We start from the raw sequence: 17,397 nt of genomic DNA, 5'->3' as shown, positions 1-17,397 counted from the left end.
CTGTTCCTGTGTAACAGGCTCGAGGGGCTGAATGGGCCTCCTCCTGTTCCTGTGTAACAGGCCCGAGGGGCTGAATGGGCCTCCTCCTGTTTCTGTGTAACAGCCTCGAGGGGCTGAATGGGCCTCGTCCTGTTCCTGTGTAACAGGCTCGAGGGGCTGAATGGGCCTCCTCCTGTTCCTGTGTAACAGGCCCGAGGGGCTGAATGGGCCTCCTCCTGTTTCTGTGTAACAGCCTCGAGGGGCTGAATGGGCCTCGTCCTGTTCCTGTGTAACAGGCTCGAGGGGCTGAATGGGCCTCCTCCTGTTCCTGTGTAACAGGCCCGAGGGGCTGAATGGGCCTCCTCCTGTTTCTGTGTAACAGCCTCGAGGGGCTGAATGGGCCTCGTCCTGTTCCTGTGTAACAGGCTCGAGGGGCTGAATGGGCCTCCTCCTGTTTCTGTGTAACAGCCTCGAGGGGCTGAATGGGCCTCGTCCTGTTCCTGTGTAACAGGCTCGAGGGGCTGAAAGGGCCTCCTCCTGTTCCTGTGTAACAGACTCGAGGGGCTGAATGGGCCTCCTCCTGTTCCTGTGTAACAGGCTCGAGGAGCTGAATGGGCCTCCTCCTGTTTCTGTGTAACAGCCTCGAGGGGCTGAATGGGCCTCGTCCTGTTCCTGTGTAACAGGCTCGAGGGGCTGAAAGGGCCTCCTCCTGTTCCTGTGTAACAGGCTGGAGGGGCTGAATGGGCCTCCTCCTGTTCCTGTGTAACAGGCTCGAGGAGCTGAATGGGCCTCCTCCTGGTCCTGTGCAACAGGCTCGAGGGGCTGAATGGGCCTCCTCCTGTTCCTGTGTAACAGGCTCGAGGGGGCTGAATGGGCCTTCTCCTGTTCCTGTGTAACAGGCTCGAGGGGCTGAATGGGCCTCCTCCTGTTCCTGTGTAACAGGCTTGAGGGGCTGAATGGGCCTCCTCCTGTTCCTATGTAACAGGCTCGAGGGGCTGAATGGGCCTCCTCCTGTTCCTGTGTAACAGGCTCGAAGGACTGAGTGGGTCTCCTCCTGTTCCTGTGTAACATGCTCGAGGGGCTGAATGGGCTCCTCCTGTTCCTGTGTAACAGGCTCGAGGGGCTGAATGGGCTCCTCCTGTTCCTGTGTAACAGGCTCGAGGGGCTGAATGGGCTTCCTCCTGTTCCTGTGTAACAGGCTCGAGGGGCTGAATGGGCCTCCTCCTGTTCCTGTGTAACAGGCTCGAGGGGCTGAATGGGCCTCCTCCTGTTCCTGTGTAACAGGCTCGAGGGGCTGAATGGGCCTCCTCCTGTTCCTGTGTAACAGGCTCGAGGGGCTGAATGGGCCTCCTCCTGTTTCTGTGTAACAGCCTCGAGGGGCTGAATGGGCCTCGTCCTGTTCCTGTGTAAGAGGCTCGAGGGGCTGAAAGGGCCTCCTCCTGTTCCTGTGTAACAGACTCGAGGGGCTGAATGGGCCTCCTCCTGTTCCTGTGTAACAGGCTCGAGGGGCTGAATGGGCCTCCTCCTGTTCCTGTGTAACAGGCTCGAGCGGCTGAATGGGCCTCCTCCTGTTCCTGTGTAACAGGCTCGAGGGGCTGAATGGGCCTCCTACTGTTCCTGTGTAACAGGCTCGAGCGGCTGAATGGGCCTCCTCCTGTTCCTGTGTAACATGCTCGAGGGGCTGAATGGCCCTCCTCCTGTTCCTATGGTAACAGGCTCAAGGGGCTGAATGGGCCTCCTCCTGTTCCAGTGTAACAGGCTTGAGGGGCTGAATGGGCCTCCTCCTGTTCCTGTGTAACAGGCTCGAGGGGCTGAATGGGCCTCCTCCTGTTCCTGTGTAACAGGCTCGAGGGGCTGAATGGGTCTCCTCCTGTTCCTGTGTAACAGGCTCGAGGGGCTGAATGGGCCTCCTCATGTTTCTGTGTAACCGGCTCGAGGGACTGAGTGGGTCTCCTCCTGTTCCTGTGTAACATGCTCGAGGGGTTGAATGGGCTCCTCCTGTTCCTGTGTAACAGGCTCGAGGGGCTGAATGGGCTCCTCCTGTTCCTGTGTAACAGGCTCGAGGGGCTGAATGGGCTTCCTCCTGTGGTGTATGTAACCGTTCCACCTTCAAGAGAACTATTTTAAGAGATGCACTACTTTATCTTGGCTGCTGTATACTGTAATACCGGTGGTGACCACACCGGTATATAAGTGCCGTGTAATGATTTATTGGGCAGTTCAGCCTGACCTTCGACTAGTAAAGACCTGTTAAAGTTATTCTTGTGGTCTGTGTGCAGTGATTCATATTAACCATAACTGGAACACACAGACTTAACAGTGGCGACGAGTACGATCTTACCCTGCGGCAGAGATACATCCAAGGCAGTTTAACGGGCGTCGAGAAGAGGCATCCGCCCTCATCATCCTGCTGAGAAAAGACTCGGGTCTGAAGAGCAAAGGAAGAATCCTGACACGAAGCCTTCCATCAGCGACAGGCAGTGATCATCCCTTCTACCACGGTGGTGGGTAAGCCGATCAGCGATGAGCAGCAAGTCAGCCACATTGGCTGTGGAGTAGGGGAGGGAAAAACGGAGGATATAAGGGCGGAGAACTCGACCACGGCCGGGGAAAAGAGCCGGACAGAAGTCGGGGCCGGAGGCGCTGAGTCTGGGGCAGCGTAAGGCACGGGAGCCGCGGTGAATGCAAACGCAGCCGGTGTAAAAGACTGGGCTGCAAGCGGGCTGGGAGACGCAACAGCGTCGAGAGAGAGCTCGACCGCGACCGGGGAAAAAGGCTGGGCAGCTACCGAGGCCGCGAGGCGCGGGATAAAATTTAAAAAAATAAAAAACGCGGAAAACTCAGCCGCAGCCGGGGGAAAGGACCGGACTGCAAGAGGGGCTGGGAGGCACGATTTGAGAACCGCTGGGGAGGGCGAACGCAGCAATACGGCAATTGCCATTACAGCCAGCGGGGGAGAAAGGCAAACGCGGGAAGCCGCCATTTTCTTAGGCGGGGGAAGAAGACAAGCGCGGGAAACCGCCATTTTGAAAAAAAATAATAATAAAAATTTCTTTTTGTCTCTCAAGAAGATTGCGAGGATGCCTAAGCGTGGTAACATCAACGATTTTGATCCCGATGTTGAAGATTGGGCCACGTATGTAGAACGCATAGAGATTTATTGTAAGGCAAATAAAATATCAGATGAAGATAAAGCACTAACCTTACTAAACTCAATGGGTGCGAAGACATACGGGCTATTGAAGCATCTTCTATCACCAGCTAAACCGGCGGATCAGGCTTTCGCTAATATTGTTGCTGTCCTGAGAAATCATTTGAACCCCACACCGCTGATGTTAGCGGAACGATTTAAATTTTATGCGAGAATGCAACTGAAAGAGGAAAGCAACGCGGAGTATTTAATTGAACTGCGTAAGCTAGCGAAATACTGTCAGTTTGGGGAAAGACTGACAGAGGCACTGAGAGACAAATTCGTGTGTGGATTGTCGAAAGAAGGAACACAAAAGCGGCTGCTTGAAGAGAATGATCTTACACTTGATAAGGCTGTCACTATTGCAGCATCGCACGAAGCCGCAGCGAGAGGCACTGCGGAAATGCAGCTGAAGGCAGCGGTACTCAGCGTAGATCAATTGGCTTTGGGTACAGCGAAATGTTATCGTTGTGGAAAGACAACACACGATCAGAACCAATGCTGGTTTAAAAATCAGGAATGTAGAAAATGTGGCAAGCTTGGTCACATAGCTAAAGTATGCCGGTCAGGAAAGAAGACCAGCAACAAAAAGTCACCGCAGGAAAAGTGCAGAAAGGTACATAAGGTGGCTGAGAAGAGTTCGGATGAACAGAATTCGGATTCAGACTCCAACAGCAAGGAACTGGGTAGTCTAAGAATTCACAATGTGAGTAAGGAAGCTGACCTACAAACTATCTGGGTCACACTTCAGATAGCAGGAGTCCAAGTGAAGATGGAATTGGACACCGGATCGGCGTTGACGGTCATGAATAAGCAAGATTACAAAAGGTTATTCACACATATTCCCCTACGGGATACGGAGATAGTATTGCAGACATACACGGGGCAAAGAGTATACCCCATCGGAAAGATAAAAGTCAAGGTGGTACACAAGGGCAAAGAACACCAAGGAATGGACTTATATGTACTACCTGAGGGAGGTCCACCACTTCTGGGACGGGAGTGGATCAGGAAAATAAATATGGACTGGCACTCCCTAAAAGCAATAACGGTAGATTCCGGAAAAAAAGATGTCAAACCTGAACGATTGTCCAGAATATTGGATGAGGGCATATGCAGCAGTGACAGTGACAAAGCAGAGAGTGAGAACTCGGTGAAGACAATCAGCTCAGACTCTGGAACTGATGATGGTAAGACCAGCCCATGTGCAAAAGACAAGTCTAAAATGGACTTGCAGACTAATGATGGAAAAACGAAGGAGTGCATAAATGCTTCAGAAGAGAACAAAGTATCAGAACAGAATTCCACTGAACAACAACAACATAGTTTGACAGAGAATTCTGAGTCTGTCCAGTCTACAGACATGCACATTTCTGAGGGCACTGCTGATTCAAAGAATGAAAAAGAATTGCTAACCAGAAATGAAAAGGAAAGTAAATCTGATAAACAAGTCACTCTGGTCCCGGATTCATTAACTCTCAATGGAGCAGTAGATTCTACCAATAGAAAGTCAAAGAGAAATTCTGATTCGGGTAGCATATCTGCATCCGATAGCGTTGACTTGAACATTTCCCTTTCAGGTGATCTCTCTTTAAACAAGGAAAGTGGCTCTCTATCAATACGGGGTAACCAAGCATACAACAAAACTCTGAAACGAACTAGAAAATTTGTTGTCGATGGAGTGGAAGTGAGTGTCACTACTTCAAAGATTATTGGTGAGGATGAGAAGAAAGCTGAGGAAATGCGATTCCTAAGGCGGCAGGAGCTGCGAGAGTTGCGGTTGCTTCAGAAGGAGGAACACCGGGCTCGAACTCAACTCAATTTCAAACTACAACAGCAATTAGAACAAATGATTTGCCGTTTTGAGCAAGAGATGAATGCAAAGAAAAAGTTCTTTGACACAGAGTTGGAGAATCTGGAAAGACAGCAGAAGCAGCTGATTGAGAAAATGGAACAGGAACACACAAACCGTCTGCGCGATGAGGCCAAACGAATCAAAGCTGAGCAAGAAAGGGAATATGTCAAATTCATCGATCAGTTGAAAGCTAAGAAGAAAGAACACCCTTTTGTGAGCAGTGTCAGCAGTAATAAGCCACTCAGGGAATTGGTGGCAGAGGCAAAAGCTGAAGTGATGGAGGAAATAGAAGACAATAGAGAAGAAGCAGAAGATGATGACTCATCTGAACCATTATCACCCCTACCAGGTCATGCACGTGGTCCCTCCGAACTGAGCCAAATCAGTCTGGAAGCAGAAAAACTTCCCAAGGTACTCGAGCCTTTAGAAGTCAACAATGCTGGTTCTGAAGTTACGAAAGTTCAAGCTGTTAAGTCCAGTGAAGGACTATTAGGTGAGTCACCCCAGCAACGAGAACCAGAGACCCCTGAAAGGCGTTATCCGTCTCGGATCAGGAGGCCTCCTCAGAGACTGAATCTGTGAACTGTTTTTACATGAAGTTGTGTATATATGTTATTATGTTATGTTAATGGGGAATATATACTGTTAAGCTAAAAAGGGAGGATTGTGGTGTATGTAACCGTTCCACCTTTAAGAGAACTATTTTAAGAGATGCACTACTTTATCTTGGCTGCTGTATACTGTAATACCGGTGGTGACCACACCGGTATATAAGTGCTGTGTAATGATTTATTGGGCAGTTCAGCCTGACCTCCGACTAGTAAAGACCTGTTAAAGTTATTCTTGTGGTCTGTGTGCAGTGATTCATATTAACCACAACTGGAACACACAGACTTAACACCTCCTGTTCCTGTGTAACAGGCTCGAGGGGCTGAATGGGCCTCCTCCTGTTCCTGTGTAACAGGCTCGAGGGGCTGAATGGGCCTCCTCCTGTTCCTGTCTCACAGGCTCGAGGGGCTGATTGGCCTCCTCCTGTTCCTATGGTAACAGGGCCGAGGGGCTGAATGGGCCTCCTCCTGTTCCTGTGTAACAGGATCGAGGGGCTGAATGGGCCTCCTCCTGTTCCAGTGTAACAGGCTCGAGGGGCTGAATGGGCCTCCTCCTGTTCCTGTGTAACAGGCTCGAGGGGCTGAATGGGCCTCCTCCTGTTCCTGTGTAACAGGCTCGAGGGGCTGAATGGGCCTCCTCCTGTTCCTGTGTAACAGGCTCGAGGGGCTGAATGGGTCTCCTCCTGTTCCTGTGTAACAGGCTCGAGGGGCTGAATGGGCTCCTCCTGTTCCTGTGTAACAGGCTCGAGGGGCTGAATGGGCTTCCTTCTGTTTCTGTGTAACAGGCTCGAGGGGCTGAATGGGCCTCCTCCTGTTCCTGTGTGACAGGCTTGAGGGGCTGAATGGGCCTCCTCCTGTTCCTATGTAACAGGCTCGAGGGGCTGAATGGGCCTCCTCCTGTTCCTGTGTAACAGGCTCGAGGGACTGAGTGGGTCTCCTCCTGTTCCTGTGTAACAGGCTCGAGGGGCTGAATGGGCTCCTCCTGTTCCTGTGTAACAGGCTCGAGGGGCTGAATGGGCCTCCTCCTGTTCCTGTGTAACAGGCTCGAGGGGCTGAATGGGTTTCCTCCTGTTCCTGTGTAACAGGCTCGAGGGGCTGAATGGGCCTCCTCCTGTTCCTGTGTCACAGGCTCGAGGGTCTGATTGGCCTCCTCCTGTTCCTATGGTAACAGGCTCGAGGGGCTGAATGGGCCTCCTCCTGTTCCTATGTAACAATCTTGAGGGGCTGAATGGGCCTCCTCCTGTTCCTGTGTAACAGGCTCGAGGGGCTGAATGGGCCTCCTCCTGTTCCTGTGTAACAGGCTCGAGGGGCTGAATGGGCCTCCCCCTGTTCCTGTGTAACAGGCTCGAGGGGCTGAATGGGCCTCCTCCTGTTCCTGTGTAACAGGCTCGAGGCGCTGAATGGGCCTCCTCCTGTTCGTGTGTAACAGGCCCGAGGGGGCTGAATGGGCCTCCTGTTCCTACGTATGTGTTTTCATTATACACGCAAAACCTAGACGGTACTCAGCTATGACTGACAAAATTGGCAGTCTGTGCGTGCGAGAGGCCTGGCTCAAAATCTCCCCTTTCCCTCATTCTCCAAATATTTCGCAAGGTAGCGAGCTGAGGATGTGAGGTCCGTTGCGTGGATCAGTATATTCCCAAAATATTTTGACTAAAGCCATGACAGAATAATCTTTCTCATCGGGAAATCCAGACACCAGCAGTAAAGAAAAATATACTCGCATTTCTATAGCACCTGTCACAGCCTCAGGACGTCTCAAAGCGCTTTACAGCCAATGAAGTATTTTTAGAAGTGTGGTCACTGTTGGAAATGCGACAGCCAATTTGCACACAGCAAGCTCCCACAAGCAGCAATGTGATAATGACCGCATAATCTTTTTTTTTAAATGATTTTGATTGAGGGATAATGTCAGCCTAGATTCTCTGGCAGGGGATGTGGACCCATAACCTTCTGACTCAGAGATGAGCCACAGCGGACATGTCAACAGTTGGCTGCGGTCGATATGTGCCTGGGAGTTTTGTGATGATTTGTAACGCTATGTATCAGCCATGGCTCAGCATGTTTAGCACTCTCACTCACCTCTATGTCTAAAGGTCGTGGGTTTGAGCCCCACTCCTGGGAGTTAAGCCCATAATCGAGGTCTGACACTCCCAGTGCCAGTAGTGAGGGAGCACCGCACTGTCGGAGGGGCAGTACTGAGGGAGCGCCGCACTATCAGAGGGGCAGTACTGAGGGAGCGCCGCACTGTCGGAGGGGCAGTACTGAGGGTGCGCCGCACTGTCGGAGGGGCGGTACTGAGGGAGTGCCGCACTGTCGGAGGGGCGGTACTGAGGGAGCGCCGCACTGTCGGAGGGGCGGTACTGAGGGAGCGCCGCACTGTCAGAGGGTCAGTACTGAGGGTGCGCCGCACTGTCGGAGGGGCAGTACTGAGGGAGCGCCGCACTGTTGTAGGGGCGGTACTGAGGGAGCGCCGCACTGTCGGAGGGGCAGTACTGAGGGATCGCCGCACTGTCAGAGGGGCAGTACTGAGGGAGTGCCGCACTGTCGGAGGGCAGTACTGAGGGAGAGCTGCACTGTCGTAGGGGCGGTACTGAGGGAGCGCCGCACTGTCGGAGGGGCCGTCTTTCGGATGAGACGTTAAACCGAGGTCCCGTCTGCCCTCTGAGGTGGACGTAATAGATCCCACGGCCACTATTTGGAAGACGAGCAGGGGCAGTTCTCCCCGGTGTCCTGGAGCCAATATTCATCCCGCAACCCACATCATTAATTATCAGGTCATTATCACATTTGTGGGAGCTTGCTGTGTGCAAATTGGCTGCCGCGTTTCCCACATTACAACAGTGACCACACTTCAGAAAAAGTACTTCATTGGCTGTGAAGCATTTTGGGACAACCTGAGCTGGTGAAAGGCGCTGGAGAAATGGGAGATCTTGCTTTTGGCTCGCTTCAATCTCGAGACTGAAAATATCATACACATACCCTCCCCCTCTCCCCAAGCTCACATTCTATGGCCTCCCCCCCTCCCTATCTCTGTAACCTCCTCTAGTCCCCTTCAAACCTCCCTATCTCTGTAACCTCCTCCAGCCCCCTACAACACTCCCTATCTCTGTAACCTCCTCCAGCCCCTACAACACTCCCTATCTCTGTAACCTCCTCCAGCCCCTACAACCCTCCCTATCTCTGTAAACTCCTCCAGCCCCTACCACCCTCCCTACCTCTGTAATCTCCTCCAACCCCTACAACTCTCCCTATCTCTGTAACCTCCTCCAGCCCCTACAACCCTCCCTATCTCTGTAACCTCCTCCAGCCCCTACACCCTTCCCATCTCTGTAACCTCCTCCAGCCCCTACAACCCTCCCTATCTCTGTAACCTCCTCCAGCCCCCTACAACCCTCGCTATCTGTGTAACCTCCTCCAGCCCCTACAACCCTCCCTATCTCTGTAACCTCCTCCAGCCCCTACAACCCTCCCTATCTCTGTAACCTCCTCTAGCCCCCTACAACCCTCCCTATCGCTGTAACCTCCTCCAACCCCTCTACAACACTATCTCTGTAACCTCCTCCAGCCCCTACAACCCTCCCTATCTCTGTAACCTCCTCCAGCCCCTACAACCCTCCCTCTCTCTGTAACCTCCTCCAGCCCCACAACACTCCCTATCTCAGTAACATCCTCCAGCCCGTACAACCCTCCCTATCTCTGTAAACTCCTCCAGCCCGTACAACCCTCCCTATCTCTGTAACCTCCTCCAGCCCCTACAACCCTCCCTATCTCTGTAACCTGCTCCAGCCCCTACAACCCTCCCTATCTCTGTAACCTCCTCCAGCCCCTACAACCCTCCCTAACTCTGTAACATCCTCCAGCCCCTGCAACCCTCCCTATCTCTGTAACCTCCTCAAATCTCTACAACTCTCCCTACCTCTGTAACCTCCTCCAGCCCTACAACCCTTTCAGATGTCCGCGCTCCTCCAATTCTGGCCTCTTGCGCATCCCCCGATTTCCATCGCTCCACCATTGCCGGCCGTACCTTCAGCTGCCTGGGCCCCGAGCTCTGGAATTCCCTCCCTAAACCTCTCCGCCCCTCTCTCCTCCTTTTAAGACGCTCCTTGAAAACGACTACTTTGACCAAGCTTTTGGTCACCTGTCCTAATATCTCCTTTGCAAAATACTGCAGGTGCTGGAAATCTGAAATAACAACAGAAAACACTCAACCGGTCAGGAGGCATCTGTGGAGAGAGAAACAGAGTTAACGTTTCAGGTCGATGACCCTTCGTCAGAACTGGAAAAAGTTGGAGATGGAACAGGGTTTAAGCAAGTGCAGAGGGGAGGAAAGGGCGAGAGGGGAGGAAAGAACAAGAGCAAAGGTCTGTGATGGGGTGGAAGGAAGTCGAGATTAAGAGACAGAAGGGGTGATGGCGCGAGGGGAAAGGAGATGGTAATGGGACTAGTTAAGAAACAAAAGATGACTCAAGATGAGATGTAAATGACGACGGCAGAATCATCAACAGCTGCCATGTGAGACAGAAAAAAAATATTTAAAAAATTGAGAGCAGAGGTTATGGTCTGAAATTGTTGAACTCTATGTTGAGTCCAGAAGGCTGTAAAGTGTCTAATCGAAAGATGAGGTGCTGTTCCTCGAGCTTACGCTGAGCTTCACTGGAACAATGTAAGAGGCCGAGGACGGTGAGGTCCGAGTGGGAGTGGAGCGGAGAATTAAAGTGACAGGCGACCGGAAGCTCGGGGTCACCCTGACGGGCTGAACGGAGGTGTTCCACAAAGCGGTCACCCAATCTGCGTTTGGTCTCCCCAATGTAGAGGAGACCACATCGTGAGCAGTGAATACAGTATACTAGATTGCAAGAAGTACAAGTAAATCGCTGTTTCGCCTGGAAGGGGTGTTTGGGGCCCTGGTCAGTGGGAATGGGGGAGGTATAAGGGCAGGTGTTACATCTCCTGCGCTTGCACGGGAAGGTGCTGTGGGTGGGGGTGTTCGGGGTGATTGAGGAATGGACCAGGGTGTCACGGAGGGAGCGGTCCCTTCAGAATGCTGAAAGGGGAGGGGAGGGGAAGATGTGTTTGGTGGTGGGATCACGCTGGAGGTGGCGGAAATGGCAGTGGATGATCCATTGAATGTGGAGGCTGGTGGGGTGAAGGGTGAGGACAAGGGGAACCCTATCTGGGCGGGTGGGGAAAGGGTGAGAGCAGAAGGGCAGGAGATAGAACGGACACGGTCGAGGGCCGCGTCCAACACAGTAGAGGGGAATCCTCGGTTGAGGAAAAAGGAAGACAATATCGGAAGCACTGGTGTGGAAGGTGGCATCGTTGGAACAGATGCGGCGGAGACGGAGAAACTGGGAGAATGGAATAGAGTCCTTACAGGAAGCGGGGTGGGAGGAAGTGTAGTCCAGGTAGCTGTGGGAGTCAGTGGGCTTATAGTGGATGCTTATCCATCCTCGGCCTCCTGCACTGTTCCAACGAAGCTCAACGTAAACTCGAGGAACAGCACCTCATCTTTCGATTAGGCACTTTACAGCCTTCTGGACTCAACATCGAGTTCAACAATTTCAGATCATAACCTCGGCCCCCATTTACTTTTTTATCACACGGCAGCTGCTGATGATTCTGCCGTCGTCATTTACACCTCATATTGAGTCATCTTTTGTTTCTTAACTTGTCCCATTACCATCTCCTATCCCTCGCACCATCATCCCTTGTGTCATTAATCTCTCCTGCCTTCCACCCTATCACAGACCTTCCCTTTTGTTCTTTCCTCCCCTCCCCCTGTCCCTACACTTAATTAAAACCCTGTTCCATCTCCAACTTTTTCCAGTTCTGACGAAGGGTCATCGACCTGAAACGTTAACTCTGTTTCTCTCTCCACAGATGCTGCCTGAGTGTTTCCAGATTTTTCTGGTCATAGTCATGGGGGCACAGAAGGAGGCCATTCGGCCCATCGAGTCCGTGCTGGCTCTCTGTAGAGCAATCCAGTCAGTCCCACTCCCCCGCTCTATCCCCGTAGCCCTGCAAGTTTATTTCCCTCCAGTGCCTATCCAGTCTCCCCTTGAAAACATTGAGTGTCTCCGCTTCCACCACTTCCGTCGGCAGCGAGTTCCAGGTCCTCACCACTCGCTGCGTAAAAAAGTTTTCCCTCACATCCCCCCTGTATCTCTTACCCAAAACCTTAAAACTCTGTGTCCCCTAGTCCTTGTACCATCAACTAGTGGGAACAGCCTTTCCCCGTCTAGCCTATCCAAACCCGTCATAATCTTGTACACCTCGATCAAATCACCCCTCAACCTCCTTTGCTCTAATGAAAACAAATCCAGCTTCTCCAACCTGTCCTTGTAGCTAAGATCCCCCCAATCCCCGGAACCATTCTGGTAAATCTCCTCTGCACCCTCTCGAGGGCCTTCACATCCTTCCTAAAGTGTGGTGACCAGAACTGGATACAATACTCCAGTTGTGGCCCAACCAGCCTTTCATAAAGTTTCAGCATAACTTCTCTACTTTTGTACTCAATACCTTTATTTATGAAGCCCAAGATCCCATATGCTTTGCTAACCACTTTCTCAATATGTCCTCAATATGGTGTTTTTTCCACTATCTCCTGATGTGGCTCGCTGTCAAATGTTGCTTGATAATCGCTCCTGTGCAGCGCCTTGGGACATTTTACTATGTTAAATGCAACTTGTTGTTCATAGAATCATAGAATGGTTACAGCACAGAAGGAGGCCATTCGGCCCCTCGAGCCCGTGCCAGCTCTCTGCAAGAGCACTTCAGCTAGTCCCACTCCCCCGCCCTTTCCCCGTAGCCCTGCAAATTATTTTCCTTCAGGTACTTATCCAAGTCCCTTTTGAAAGCCACGATTAAATCTGCCTCCACCACCCTCTCAGACAGAGCATTCCAGATCCTCACCACTCGCTGCGTAAAAAAGTTTTCCCTCACGCCACCTTTGGTTGTTCTGCGTCAATCTGTGTTCTCTGGTTCTCGACCCTTCCGCCAATGGGAACAGTTTCTCTCTACTCTGTCCAGACCCCTCATGATTTTGAACACCTCGATCAAATCTCCTCTCAACCTTCTCTGCTCCAAGGAGAACAACCCCAGATTCTCCAGTCTCTCCACATCACTGAAATCTCTCATCCCTGGGACCATTCTGGTCAATCTCCCCTTAACCTTCTCTGCTCTAAGGAGAACAATCCCAGCTTCTCCAGTCTCTCCACATCACTGAAGTCCCTCATCCCTGGGACCATTCTGGTCAATCTCCCCTTAACCTTCTCTGCTCCAAGGAGAACAACCTCAGCTTCTCCAGTCTCTCCACATCACTGAAGTCCCTCCTCCCTGGGACCATTCTGGTCAATCTCCCCTTAACCTTCTCTGCTCTAAGGAGAACAATCCCAGCTTCTCCAGTCTCTCCACATCACTGAAGTCCCTCCTCCCTGGGACCATTCTAGTAAATTTTTTCTGCACCCTCTCTAAGGCCTTTACATCCTTCCTAAAGTGCGGTGCCCAGAATTGGACACAATACTCCAGTTGAGGCCGAACCAGTGTTTTATAAAGGTTCATCATAATTTCCACACTTTTGTACTCTATACCTCTATTTATGAAGTCCAGGATCCCGTATGCTTTTTTAACCGATTCTCAACCTGCTCTGTCACCTTCAATGATTTGTGCACATATACCCCCAGGTCTCTCTGTTCATGCACCCCCTTTAGGATTGTAACCTTTAGTTTATATTACCACTCCTCGTTCTTCCTACCAAAATGTATCACTTCACTCTTTTCTGCGTTAAATTTCATCTGCCACGTGTCCGCCCATTCCACCAGCCTGTCTATGTCCTCTTGGAGTCGATCACTCTCCTCCTCACTGTTCTCTATGCTTCCAAGTTTTGTGTCATCTGCAAATTTTGAAATTGTGCCCTGTACACTCACGTCCATGTCATTAATGTATGTTGTGAATGGTAGCATAGTGGTTATGTTACCGGGCTAGTAATCCAGCGAGACCTGGACAAATGATCCTAGAAGATTGAGAATTCAAATCCCACCACGGCAACTGGGGAATTTAAATTCAGTTAATTAAACAAAATCGGGACTAAAAAGCTAGTATTAGTAATGGTGACCATCGGATTGTTGTTAAAACCCCTCTGGTTCACTAATGTCCTTTAGGGAAGGAAACCTACTACCCTTACCCGGTCTGGCTTATATGTGACTCCAGACCCACATCAATGTGGTTGACTCTTAATTGCCCTCTGAAATGGCCTAGCAAACAATTCAGTTTTTTTATTCGTTCATGGAATGTGGATGTCGCTGGCAAGGCCGGCATTTATTGCCCATCCCTAGTTGCCCCTTGAGAAGGTGGTGGTGAGCAGCCTTCTTGAACCGCTGCAGTCCGTGTGGTGAAGGTGCTCCCACAGTGCTGTTAGGGAGGGAGTTCCAGGATTTTGACCCAACGACGATGAAGGATCGGCCGATATATCTCCAAGCCAGGATGGTGTGTGTGACTCGGAGGGGAACTTGGAGGTGGTGGTGTTCCTGTGCGCCTGCTGCCCTTGTCCTTCTAGGTGGTAGAGGTCGCGGGTTTGGGAGGTGCTGCCGAAGAAGCCTTGGCGAGTTGCTGCAGTGCATCTTGTAGGTGGTCCACACTGCAGCCACGGTACGCCAGAGCAAGGTCTGAATTGTTGGGCAGTAAACCAATAGACGGCCAGAGACTCCAGCAACATTGCTTTATTACAGTTGGACTCAGTACAAAAACAGCAAGATCCAACCAGATAAAACCTCCACTGGCACTTCTAGTTCCAACATTCAATGAGCCAAGGTCTAAAGGGTTGTTTCTTAAATCATTCCCATTATATATAGCAATAATACACTGGGAAAATGTCAGTATAAAATGGCCAATGGACCAAACCCCTTCCCATTGTGCAGAACCCAATGGATCCAACCCCTTCCCATTCACTCCCATTGTATAGAATCCCAATGGACCCAAACCCCTTCCCATTCACTCCCATTGTACACAATCCCAATGGACCCAAACCCCTTCCCATTCACTCCCATTGTATAGAATCCCAATGGACCCAAACCCCTTCCCATTCACTCCCATTGTACACAATCCCAATGGACCCAAACCGCTTCCCATTCACTCCCATTGTACACAATCCCAATGGACCCAAACCCCTTCCCATTCACTCCCATTGTACACAATCCCAATGGACCCAAACCGCTTCCCATTCACTCCCATTGTACACAATCCCAATGGACCCAAACCCCTTCCCATTCACTCCCATTCTACACAATCCCAATGGACCCAAACCCCTTCCCATTCACTCCCATTGTACACAATCCCATTCACTCCCATTGTACACAATCCCAATGGACCCAAACCCCTTCCCGTTCACTCCCATTGTACACAATCCCAATGGACCCAAACCCCTTCCCGTTCACTCCCATTGTACACAATCCCAATGGACCCAAACCCCTTCCCATTCACTCCCATTGTACACAATCCCAATGGACCCAAACCCCTTCCCATTCACTCCCATTGTATAGAATCCCAATGGACCCAAACCCCTTCCCATTCACTCCCATTGTACACAATCCCAATGGACCCAAACCCCTTCCCATTCACTCCCATTGTACACAATCCCAATGGACCCAAACCCCTTCCCATTCACTCCCATTGTACACAATCCCAATGGACCCAAACCCCTTCCCATTTACTCCCATTGTACACAATCCCAATGGACCCAAACCCCTTCCCATTCACTCCCATTGTACACAATCCCAATGGACCCAAACCCCTTCCCATTCACTCCCATTGTACACAATCCCAATGGACCCAAACCCCTTCCCATTCACTCCCATTGTACACAATCCCAATGGACCCAAACCCCTTCCCATTCACTCCCATTGTACACAATCCCAATGGACCCCTCCCGTTGTCTCCCCATTCAGTGAACTCAACAGGAGTTCCTTGTTGATTTTGCTAGGAGTTGGTTCTGGTGGTTGTACAACATGACACCAATGATCAATCACATTTCATCCCTGGGTAACATCTTAGGCAGTGTCTCCCCCTCCCCCACTCCTGCCCATCCCCAAATGGTACCCCCAGTCTTGCTGGGGCATGACTTCATGGGCATTGCCCTCTCCTCTGGGGTCACCCAAATGCGGATTCTTCACCCGAGAGTCCTGACACCAAGTGTTGGGAGGTGATCGGGCCGAGTCCAAGTCTGTCCTGGCCCCACACATGGACACCATCCAGCAGGAGACATTGGCCAGAAGAGTCTTCCTTCCCACCCTCTTCCAAGACCCAGTGGTGCTGAGGCAAACCACCGTATCTCTCGCTGCCGGGCTGGCCCAGACCAGCGGACTCAGCACACACAGACCCTGGGATCTTCCCAGTCTTCAGTGGCACATTAACCCTTCTTGTACTTGTCGAAGGGCAATTTATCCAGCTCCCAGGACTGCACAGGAGGTCCAGCAGGCAGTGGGGTCCAGGACAAGGCACATCCTTGCTGGGGTCATTCTCAGGGTAGAGAAGGTTGAGATTAGAAGAACATAAAGATGACTGGCATTTCTCCAGCGCCTTTCACAACCACCGGACGTCCCAAAGCGCTTTCCAGCCAATGAAGTACTTTTGAAATGTAGTCACTGTTGTAATGTGGGAAACGCGGCAGCCAATTTGCGCACAGCAAGGTCCCACAAACAGCAATGTGATAATGACCAAATAATCTGTTTCTGTTATGTTGATTGAGGGAGAAATATTGGTCAGGACGCCGGGGATAACTCCCCTGCTCTTCTTTGAAATAGTGGCCGTGGGATCTTTTATGTCCACCTGAGAGGGCAGACGGGGCCTCGGTTTAACGTCTCATCTGAAAGACCGCGCCTCCGACAGTGCGACGCTCCCTCAGTACTGCCCCTCCGACAGTGCGGCGCTCCCTCAGTACTGCCCCTCCGACAGTGCGGCGCTCCCTCAATCCTGCCCCTCCGACAGTGTGGCGCTCCCTCAGTACTGCCCCTGCGACAGTGCGGCGCTCCCTCAGTACTGCCCCTCCGACAGTGCGGTGCTCCCTCAGTACTGCCCCTCCGACAGTGCGGCGCTCCCTCAGTATTGCCCCTCCGACAGTGCGGCGCTCCCTCAGTACTGCCCCTCCGACAGTGTGGTGCTCCCTCAGTACTGCCCCTCCGACGGTGCGGTGCTCCCTCAGTACTGCCCCTCCGACAGTGCGGCGCTCCCTCAGTATTGCCCCTCCGACAGTGCGGCGCTCCCTCAGTACTGCCCCTCCGACAGTGCGGTGCTCCCTCAGTACTGCCCCTCCGACGGTGCGGTGCTCCCTCAGTACTGCCCCTCCGACAGTGCGGCGCTCCCTCAGTACTGCCCCTCCGACAGTGCGGCGCTCCCTCAGTACTGCACTGGGAGTGTCAGCCTAGCTTTGTGTGCTGAAGTCTCTGGAGTGGGACTTGAACCCACAACCTTCTGCCTCAGAGGCGAGTGTGCTACCCACTGAGGCACAGCTGAGATTTGATAGAGATGTTCAAAATCATGAGGGGTCTGGACAGAGTAGATAAGAGAGAAACTGTTCCCATTGGTGAAAGGGTCGAGGACCAGAGGACACAGATTTAAGATGATTGGCAGAACAACCAAAGGCGACATGAGGAAACGCTTTTTTACGCAGCGAGTGGTTAGGATCTGGAATTCACGGCCTGAGAGGGCGGTGGAGGCAGATTCAATCGTGGCTTTCAAAAGGGAATTGGATAAGTACCTGAAGGAAAAAG

This window comes from Somniosus microcephalus, chromosome 12 (assembly GCF_052327205.1).
Source record: "Somniosus microcephalus isolate GS21.2 chromosome 12, FLI_Smic_1.0, whole genome shotgun sequence".
NCBI classification, from domain to species: domain Eukaryota; kingdom Metazoa; phylum Chordata; class Chondrichthyes; order Squaliformes; family Somniosidae; genus Somniosus; species Somniosus microcephalus.
The sequence above is the reverse complement of the archived record's forward strand: the minus strand, read 5'-3'. Positions refer to the sequence as shown.